General features: G+C 39.8%; 1 protein-coding gene across 5 annotated transcripts in view; it reads right to left on the reverse strand.

Moving 5' to 3' along the window:
- The window catches only part of LOC124153507, an 881184-nt gene extending 871424 nt beyond the window's left edge, over positions 1–9760 (reverse strand). For all 5 annotated transcript variants that reach the window (XM_046526713.1, XM_046526712.1, XM_046526711.1 and 2 more), the window contains exon 1: positions 9411–9760. The gene's annotated coding sequence lies outside the window, so the exon portion shown is untranslated. The remainder of the gene's footprint in view (positions 1–9410) is intronic.
- Between the last annotated feature and the right edge of the window lie 1725 nt (positions 9761–11485).

Genomic DNA, 11485 nt, shown 5'->3' on the forward strand with positions numbered 1-11485 from the left:
GATTTTTCGACGTAACGTCACACGTATATGCTGTGGATGATGTGGTAACACAAAAGAAATAGATGCATTGAAATATCTGAAAACTACGATAACTTCGAAACTAACGTGGGAAACGCGGCAGAGCCCGAAAGAAGCTAGGTTTCATCCAGCGTGTGTAAAGAAGATTTTCGAACGAAAAATAAAAAAATAGATGTTATTCCGCACTCATCCGGCCGCACCTTTAATATGCAGCGAGCATATGAGATCCGGCGTAGACTTAATCCGTGAACTTAAAAAAATTCAAAGGAGAGCTGCGCGATTCGTCAAAAATTGCTTCGGATGTTCAGAAAGCGTTACTCAGATGATAAACGAATTAGGTTGGGAGCCACTAGAGACTTGAAGGCTGCGCGCTAGACTTAAATTGCGTGAGCATTCGAGAATGGATATCTTTCAGTTCAACGCGGAGAACATCGTATTGGAACACCACTATGTTCCCAGGTCCGAAAGAAACGATAAATTAAGGCAGCTATTTTACTGAACGGATAGGTATGGGAATCCATTCTTCCCCGAACAATAAAGGACTTCGATGAATGCTAGGCGGGATTTCGTGTGCACATATTCTTTTTATTCTAAACGGCCGATGTCCAAACAAGCTGCCTCACGCCTATTGAGGCGGCTTGAAGGGTAGTGTTTGGATGTAGAAATCTACATCTAGAATTTTCAATTGTAACTAAATGCGCCGACGTACATAAATGCCATTATTCTATTGCCTTAATATTCATCTTTCGTTAGCGATAACAAGAACAATATTACTTCGTGGAAAAAATTAGCCCTGTGTAAATAGAAAAAAATAAAAACTGCATTTTGTCGCATAGGCACAATAAGATCCAAATTAATACATCTTAGCAAGTAAGACTTATTAACCCAGCTAAAAAATTAAGTACATAATGATGTCATTTTCGTGAACTAAGGAATTTGTAAAACCTTGACTGTAATCCGAAATCAATCGAGCCTATGGTATGATTATCAGCAAAAATAAATCAATCATCACTAAGATCGAAATAGATAATCACATTCCGATTTCTTTTATAATTTTTAGTCAAATGGCCTAGATTCTCTTTTTATCCTCTCCAATGCAAGGCGGACAATTTATTTGGAAGAATTTAGCACCAATATTTATTTCCGAGAGAATTACAACCGAATGGTACCATTCCTGATGATGTCTCATTGTCAAAGCACCAATTAGCTATTATTAATATACCTTCTTATGCAACAATCGTAAAAATTTTAATATATGAAATGCAGCAACCGAAAATAAATGGTAAACTAATAATATAGGACGCTCTTCGTTTTCATACACAGGTTTAAATATTTGGCACTAGAAAATCCGTTCACTTACATCTCCAAAATTAATCTGCTACGCATGCGTACCATCACGTATTTCACGAATGAATGTGAACGACTGCTCCATGTGGGACGTACTCCACCGTACAGGGAAGAGTCACATAGTACGACGCCAATAAACGAGAAAAACTTGAAGTGGACAGGTAAATGGAAATGCCCATGCATGAATTGTATGACTGGTGGGTTCATTTTCATGCGGCGTCAACTTCACGCGTAAAAGGGCCAAAGTCCATCTGGAAATTTGAATTTAGCATAGAGTGCATATTCATTCTTTCGATATGCTAATGCTAACGTTCATTTAAAAAATTTAAAAAGTCCAAATTGACATTAATGATGCTAATAAATGTGGATGTAACTGAGTCTTGGAGACACCTATTCATTTAATTCCTCGTCGAATAATTATTTAACAAAAGTATCAGAGATATTTTGACGATAAAATATTTAACCTTCAAAAATATACATTCAACTGAGTAGATCATGAGGATAAATTTAACTGCATGCAGATATTCTCGAAGCAGAAAAAAACACCCCCACTTAAAACCTACAAAAATCAGCAATAAAAAAGCTAATTCGTGCGCACATCAATACACACATAAATGCATGCACACTGAAATAATTGGTAAGAATGGGAAAAATAATCATTTTTAACTAAACTGAGGTCTACCAACCTTTGGGCGCGATAAAAATCATAAATTATCTCGTGAAATCGCTAAACGATTCTTTCTATAGCTGAGGTCATCATTTTTTTTCGTATGAGTTTAATCGAAATTACTTTTTATCTACCCTCACCACCATCAATTCACATGTGGTATATAAATTATTATTATGCTCCAGACACGTTAAAAGTTTCCCCCAAACTTTAAAAATTATTTTGAATTTCAAATAATAGTACTAACAAAAGGGCATTGGAAAAATGTAAAAAAAATAATTAACTGAGTGCTTTTAACTAGCACAGATAATCTGCCGTAATTAAATAACTACTGTTTTCATAATACAGAACCATTAATATTAAGAAGAAAATCTAAGTATTTTAAAATGAAAGTATCATCGATAAAAAGTATACGAACATTCAGTAAATTAGTTTTACGTTAAATATTACAAAGAATATTGTTCACTACATTTTTGTACTACTAAACGTAAAACTATAATGGGCTATAACATTTTTTTAGCCTTCGCAGGGCACTGAAATATTATTGATGACAAAACAAACACCGTTTTAATTTACAGTTTAATTTACAGTTTTGTCTAGGAATCAAATCCGTTCAGTTCGTAGCCTTTCAAATGCTTAAATACGCATTCACATTAACAGTTTTCACATGATTATACAATGCGTAAAATTTTACAGCCAAATTAGCGAAGGTAGTAGGCAGTTTCTCTCTGTCCATAGAGTTTATGATACGGAAAATTGATCGAGTGAAGGACCAAAAGCATTCCAATTTAATTGCAAACCCATAGTCTGCTGTTGGCAAGTATAAAGCTGACGTTAAGACATATTCAGTGCTTATTTTGAGGCGTTGACACTGCACAAACTGTCGCCAATACTAAACTGGTATACAGTTCTTTAATGCTTTACTACAATCACGACTAGCAAGGGAAAGAAATGAGGAAAGAACTAACTTCCAAATATCTCAGTGGCATACATATTTAATTGCAGCGCATAAATCCCGATTTGGTTAACACAAAATCCTCTCACTCCAAAATCTCTACGGCTATCACTCACTAGGCGATTTTGACCCATGGTGATATTTAATCAAAACAGTAAAGCTATAACTCTGTAAATAAATTCTAGAAATCCACTACAAATGAAAGTAATATTTCTATTTCCTTTCAATAGTTAAAAAATATCGCTGTCAATAAACCTAAAGGCAATACCTAGAGGAAGCGCTAAAATACAGATAATACGGCAGATATATATTACATAGTTATTTTAACATATCGCCTTTGTTGGCATTGGCGCTGACAAAGGTGGTGTACTTTGTGAGACTGCCGGCTCCAAATATTTACGAAGCTTATGGAGAGAAGCAGAACAATTAATTAAAACGGATAATTGAGGAAAAAATACAAAGCCTGAGTGAAGCAATGAAAATCACATTGTCATATTTATCAAAATTGCCCCGAAACGCTCCTAGTTCTGATTGCAGCTGCATTCCCAACCCAAAACGAATATTGTGATCTACTCACAAGAGTCGCGAAAGTCCTAATTACTACTACGATCTTAAAAGAGTTGTCGCGGCCCATACTGAGTCAAAATATTATAAATGCATAAATTAAGAAAGAAAACCTTTTAAAAAATTGATAACAGCATTTATATTGATATAACATTTATAGCAAATCTTTTGAATGTTTCACTTAGAATTAAAATTTTGATGGTTAATTACACCGAAGAGACGGGCTAAATTGGCTCTTAGAAAAGCACTAGATAAAAGCAATGTTTCATAGCATCTGTAAGTCTACACAAGCTGGTGATCGCTCTACTGCACATATCAATGAATTTGAAACCTCTCGCAACGCATCAGATGTTACATTTGAATGCGTGCTTTTTTATGGGAGTGAGGCATCGACATTGACAGCATCAGAGAATTCAATAGTGGAAGCATTCAAAATCTGGTGCTTCCGAGGTATAATGAAGATAAAATGGATCGACCGAGTATTGACTACGTAGTAAGAAGAGAGAAGAAAAAGAGAAGTTCTAAAAAAAAACCTTAAAAGATCTGGACAACTTGGTAGGACTCACCACAATGCATGATGGCCTGATGAAGACGGACAAGTGGACAGGAAGAAAGTTAAAAGACGGCCCCGAATGAGTTACAGAGAACAAGTTCCTTAGGATGTGAAAGAGAAGACTGGTCGAATTTTCTCTATTTTTCCAAGGCATTGTGTTTTTTAAAGGCTAAATCAATCATTCTGAATATTTCCGGGGCCTTTGGCCATATTTTCCTGAATATCGAATATAAACATTTCATCTCAGTAATTTCTCCGAGGTTAAACTCATAAAAATGCTGGATTTCATTCTAAAAATTTCAGGTCAAAGGTATGACATTCAAACAAGTAAGATGTAAGGAGAAAAGGCAAAACACGACTAATTGAGGAGTGGAACGCCCTCTTCAAAGGCCCTCTTATCATTTCCCCTCTACCGGTCGTATTTTTTTTCTATTTTCGTGACAAATTACTCGTTTTCAACTTGCAAATTCTCCTTGAAATTTTCAGGCTAAATACCTTATACCTTTTCCTCCATTTTCATGCATACAGAATATAAAAATATTACGTAATACAAGAAAATGCGAAATATTAAAATTCGAGCTACAAGCAAATGCTGAAATACCCTCGTCAGACTTGAAAGCGTATTTTCAGCAGAAAATTTCCGTTTGCCTCATTTTTCTACAGAAATACAACTGAAAATATTCATCCCCTTAACAAATTGTTAAATCTTGCAGAATGTGTAGAATTCGATGCAAACGGCGGGCATCACTTAGAGACACACACAGAACAGGAAAAGATTTCAAAAAATATATATATGATACATGATACCTACACTAGGGCTGAAGAGGATATGTATACGTACTTCATGTGCTCAGATGATTTCATGATACTAAATTGTGCGAAAAATACACAGATAAAATTTAATCATTCGCCTTGTCGGGGATTCGAACGCGGATCCACCGATGCCTGGTCGAGTGCTTTAGCTAGCTAACCTACCGAGAAAGCCTCTATGGAAATTTGAGGACTATTTAAAGGTGATGACGCCTTTATAGCTGAACTGGCTAAAGCACTCGACCGGAAATCGTGGGAACCGGGTTCGAATCCCGATCAAGTCGAATTATTGTTTTCTCTGTGGATTTTTGGCAAAATTTGTGCATTGTGGGTGACTCCGTAAATTTATCACTGTGACTGATCCCGGCATACTTAAATTAGTCAAGATGCTAAGTTTTGAATGAGTTCTACTTCACGAAAAAAAGGCCAATGGTGTGAAAAAGGGTACTGCATAAAAGAGGCCCAATTCTATACTCTATAAGGCTGCTTTCTGTTGCCACTTCGTTCGCATTTAAATCGGGTTTCAAAAATGTCCGCGACGCGGAGATGAGTGCAATGCGATCCACTTTTATCCAATATTTTTCAGTATACTGCTTGTCATTACGAAGAATAGATTTGCAAAATAATGAATTTGATAGACCACATCATCATGCGTATACATTTCGGCTAATGCCCCTAACTATACTTTATTTCTCCGTGAAAATCGGATCAATTTGTCCGTCAGCGACACGAGTGGCGACTTTGTAAACCTATTTAAATGAGCGGTGGTGGCAACACATTTAGAGGCCAATTTGAAGATCCCCTATCGTAATATTCGCGACTCCACCAAGGTTGGCTAAAGGTACGGGGTGTGCGCCTGAAGCAACTCGGCCACGCAGCTTCTCACTGGGCTCGCAGGCATGGATAGACTAGGGCAGAGCTCACTCCGAACTAAGCCACAAACACGCGAATTTCATAAATTCAAAGTAGTTCCTTTCCTGAGTTACCTCGAACTTCGTCGATTTTTATTGGGGTCGTCCAAAGGTCTAATCCGTGATTCAAACCCGGGATTCCTCGATCAGCAATCAAATGGCCTCGTTAATGACCGGTTGCAGGGGCAGATTCAGGATTATTATATGGGGGGCACAAGGGTCTGATAGGTCTCCTCATATTTGAGATTAAAAAGAAAATACAACTATTACTACATAAAATATTGGGTGAGGAAAACTTTTACAGGCCAAATTGAGGATCCACTTTTGTTATATTCGTGGGTGTGGGAGTGAAGCGTCCCCTCAAGAGAACGCATCTCATTTCATAAAATTCGAAATGACCCCTCTTCGTCCCGAGTGTAGACTCTAAAAACATCCCCCGCCTCATCACGACCCACCCTCGAGATCACACAAAAAAAAAGAACGATGCGAGCGGCGTCGTAGCCTCGTGACCAATGAAACGGAGAGGACGTGATGGCGCGGAGAGCATGCGGCGAAGGGTGCATCCTCTTTCTCTCTCTCTCTCCCTCTCTCTCCATCGGGACTACGCGGCGCCCTTCTGGGCCAAGTCGGGAGGGCGGCGGAGGCGCCAGAGACGCCGGCGCCAGCCGACGACGCATCCAGGCGCCTCCGCGTCGCTCGCATAAGCCCAGCGCCGAGGCCGACACGGGACGCCAGCCGCGTGCTCGTGTGGACCGTTGAACATCAAGAGCATCCACGAATGGAAATTTATGATCCACACTGATCAGGTCTCATCCGAGCCCCATCTTTTCTAATCTACGCCAGAATAAGCCCACCCATGTTGCCTGAAATGATGAATATGAATCCAGATATGATTTTAATAATAATGGGGTAGGTGTAAATTTCACACTTTATTGTTATCAATGACATAAAAGTGAATACACAAGGGCCTCTTTCCTTCCGCAGCAAGAGCAATCGATGGGGTAAATTGGACTTTAAAAAATCTTGGCAAATAAAAATTATCCATACCGGCATTGGAATAAAATTAAAATAGTCGATAGCCATCAGCTACATTCAAAATTCGGTAAACTTAAGGAAAATACGTTGCAAAAAAAAATCACCTTCTTAGATATAAATACTTCAGTCGCAAATGAAAAATATATCGATAAATATATATGCCAATATAAAAATATCAATCCTAATCAGGTTCACCATTTCAGAATTAAAAGCAGCTTATTACCATATCTAGAAATCATATCAGACTAAACCAAACATGTCCATTTCATTTTAAGTCGTTAAATTCGCCATAGCTAGGACCTTTTTCGACGAGCATCGTAGGGATGCTGGGTAAGGTGATAGTCGCAAAAACAAACGCAATGAAGGGGTCGAAAACAATGGCGTTACAAAGCCGAAATTCCAGTATGAAAAACAAAAAAATTAGTCTTCAATTTCGTCAGTGTTGCACCAGCTTGAAATTATCTAAAACCACTTCTGATACATTGTAGCTAGATAGAGACTAATACTAAAATATTTCCTTAAGCAACTTTAAGCAACCTTAGCCAGGAAAAAACAATACTTTTTCAATACGATTGATGCATACATTCTTCAGCTGAGGAGGAATTGGGTTTCCTGATATAAAACCACACCATTAATGAAGCCGTAGCCTAAAAAAAAGCCTTTCGTAAAAAAACCGTAGCCTTTTTCCGTAAAAATGTTTTGAACATAATCCTCCTTTGACCCAAGGAATCATTGGTGACAATTTACAACCTGAATTATATTTTTGTACGCGCACATAATAGTTCTGCGTAAATTGAAAGATTTACCACAAATTTCCCATAATCGCACGGGAATTGTGATTGGAATTTGCCCCACCACTACGGTCGCTTTATCGCTCAATTCCACGAAGTTATGGGCAAAAGCAATCGCGACGACTTGAACGATCAACAATTCGATTCAGACCAGAGCTTTATGCTTATACTTGATGCGTGAATGAGATTCAAAGTTTTTATCGCGGAAAAGGATTGTGGCATTGGATTTGATGCGTGAACGCTAACGGCAACGCATTCTCAGAACTGCAGCTGACCATTTCGCTTCTAATGAGTACTTTCACGTCCTGTCTAATTGACCCGTCTACCCGATGCATTTTTTCAAATCTCTTTTCCTCTAATCCACCAGCAAAAATTAACTACGCGTGAAAAAAGTACTTGCATCATTACTATACCTATGTCATCAATATGCCTGACCATGCGTAATTTTTATTTTTTTTAATTACTAGAGTCTCATGAGTTGTCAAATATTCCAAAAAAATACATCATTTCATTCATTAATTTATTTATATTAATTCCAATGCCGGCATCGTTGGCGGGGTGAGAAGTTCTCACCTGCCAAATTGAAGATCGCCGGTTTGAGTTCCAGCAAACTTATATATACAAGGTATGCGTGCTGCTCTTTTCCCTTGTTTTTAGTTATTATCCTTGATATACAAGGTAAACGAAGGCTGTATTCTACAGAATGGAAACAGATAAAATAAAAACAAGAGTTAAAAATGACGTAACCAAATTCATTCAACTTTGAGAATGAGCATTTAAAAGCTGTGCTCTCTCAAAGCAAAGTTCTAACAAAGACGAAACGGTTTTCAGCCACGGAGTTCTCTTCGATACCATTTGCTCTGAAGGGAGAATGACTATGCTGGTGAAGGTGCGACGTCAAATACCCAGCTACTGAGATCATGGAAACTATGTCATTTATGCTAGCATCAGAGTATGACGAGAACCTCATGAATATATGAGACGAGGCCGATGCGTACGATTGCCATAATTTCGAAAAAGGTTATGTCAAATTCCATGTGAAACGCAACTCGTTAGCAAAAACGAGAAATAAACACAATAAGCCCCAATCGAGGAACAAAAGGGATCAACAGAAGCAAAGTAAGCTTGAAACCGAATAAAATACCTAACATACAAAGGCAAAGCTTTTATTATAATCTGTGACAGCAGATGTTTACGATCACCTGACTGACAAAAACAAAATACGTGTGAGCAACCCCGAAATCCATTGAAAACCGCGATCCACGAATAGAATATTAAAGTTTCCATGGTAACCTTAAAAAATATAAGTATAAATAAAAACAATATGTATATATATATTATAATTAAGTCCTTACGAATAAGGACTTAATTATAAAAACTTTTAAACAATAGCTGTGAAAAAGTGAAAAAAAACACAAATTTCAAGAATCACTCTTAAGTTAAACATTGGTCAAGGCAGCTGGTTACGGTCACGTGTCAGAGAAAACATGCCATAGGTCCTCACAATACGCGATCATGCATCGCAATCAACACGCGTTAACTGACCGAGGTCACATTATAACCTGAAGTCAAACCTTAAGCTTGAAAGGTAAACGATAATCTAAGGGCGTAGATCCTAGAAAAACAAACATCTGCTCGCAATGATTTGACCCGTAAGGCGAACGAAGTAGAGCACGTACCCACACAGACTAATCGGCGATATGGGTTTACGAAATAAAATGGGAATCAGGCATGAATGGTTTGCGGGGAGGTCACTCACGGTATCTCACTAGCCGGGCGGGTAACAAGCCGACTCTGCCCGCGACGGCGCGGCCTCCACCGGGGGAAGATCGGTCGAGCTGCCGGCGAGACAGAATCCCGAAACACCTAGTGCCCTTCCCGAGTTCAAGAGGTCAACCACGCAGACAAATCCTCGGTGGGGCGTGCAGGAACAAGACCCGCTTACACCGGCGCCCTCGTCCTCCTCGCTATCCCGTTCAGACGCGAGTGTCAATGGTATATGGCAGGAGCAAGAGCGGCGGTGACGTACGGGAAACTACCCCGGATGCGCAAACCAGGGGCGGACGAACCGAACTGGGGTTCGCAGCAACGAGCGACCTCTACGGAGAAAAGCAGGGGAGGCAAGTATGCCTGGTCGAGGGGAGGAGGTGGGGTGGGGAGACAGAGGGGGTGGGGTGAAAAGAGGGGTCGGAGGGGAACACGGCAAGGATCGGTATAAGCGGAAGGTGTTTTGGGGGAGGGGATGGAAAATTCGGAAGAGGAGGGAGGCATTCAGGGCCTGCGCGTTGCACTGCGGGGATACCCCTAGGGAAAGGGGGAGACAACCGCTTTATCGCCGCGCCTTGGACGCACTGGGTTTCGACGGAGCGGAACTACTCGGGAGGGGGTTGGGTCATATGCGGGACTCTGCGTGGTAGTGGTGGTGGTGGTGGTGTAAGGCATGAGGAGCACGATTGAGGAAAGGACGAGCAGCGGTAAACAAACACGCGGAGGCCTCTCTGCGTATCTTTTCAGTCGCCCGACGGAAAAACCCTTCTTTTGTTTTTTTTCGCGAGACGAGCGATCGCTCTCACTCGGCGTCTTTTAATTTCTCCGCCGGGAGAGGCATTAGTTGCCCACTTGAGTTATATTGTTTCTAGTTCATCTCAGAAATGTCTTTATTCCCGCAGTTGGGTATTTGGAGGAGATGACAAACAGCTCGAGCAATATTCGCCATGGGGAAGGTTAGGGTAGGAAGGGTGGAGGAAACCCGGCGTCGGTGTTAGCCTAACCTCAACGAAAGGCGCCAAGGGGCCATGGCTCAACGTCCCATCCGATGGACAAAGCGATGCACTTTAAGTGCCCCTCCAATAATAATAAGCGAGCATCCATTAATTATGTCAGGCGTTTAGGGGGGGAGGTCTCACCGATTCTCACCCAATCTCACGAGGGAGAGAGTGGGGGTCCTGAAAAATATCACGTAATTATTTTTCCGCAAGAAACAGAGTAACATTGCGAGAAAACTGGGTTGAATTGAGCAAAATGTGTACATCTACTAGCATATATGACTAAATAATACTCAATAATAGTTACCCTAATTATACGAACGCCACAAAGAGGCACAGTAGCTCTTCAATTCTAATTCTATACCAGAATCTTGCATAAAAATTAATTAACAAATAGTTCTTATAATAAATTCAACACAATGAAGCATAGATTAATGTATTTATACTGAAAAGTCGCATTTTGAACAATCTCACGTGAGATTAGAGGTTGAGGATCGAGCCAAATCTTACGATATCTCACTTAGAGGGGCGGGGGGGGGTCCAAAAATCGCTAAAATTACCGCACGTAGTTAATGGACGACCCCTGAGCACTCAGCACAGATCGGGAAGTATCTGAAAAAATCAGCCACTGAATCGGAATATCAATATTGGCCGACAGGGTGAGACACTAGCAAAAGCCATGATGTCCAACCTAACCTAGTAATGTACTCGTTCACCAACTCCTTCTGCAGATTTTAGTTTAATTGTAATAATTTTACCATGTTAGCATTTCCCTCTCTTTTCATGGTCTGCTCTCTAACATTTTTATCTCTGAGCACTCTGATTATTCCACAAACTTATCGATTGGGCGGGCTACATTTACAAATTTTTGCTCATTATCAATTCATATGAATGTGAGAATATGTCGTTTCTCGAAAATATGTTTTTCTATTCATCTCATCAGTCGGATTCATGAATTTCGTGACACTATCTGAATTCCCACGTCAGGGGAAGGTAGCAAGGACCGACGAAAACTAAATTTTTAGTAAGCTCTTTAGTGAGAGCTTTTTTCTCAACTTAGGCCCTGATA

Source organism: Ischnura elegans, chromosome 2 (genome assembly GCF_921293095.1).
Source record: "Ischnura elegans chromosome 2, ioIscEleg1.1, whole genome shotgun sequence".
Lineage (NCBI taxonomy): Eukaryota > Metazoa > Arthropoda > Insecta > Odonata > Coenagrionidae > Ischnura > Ischnura elegans.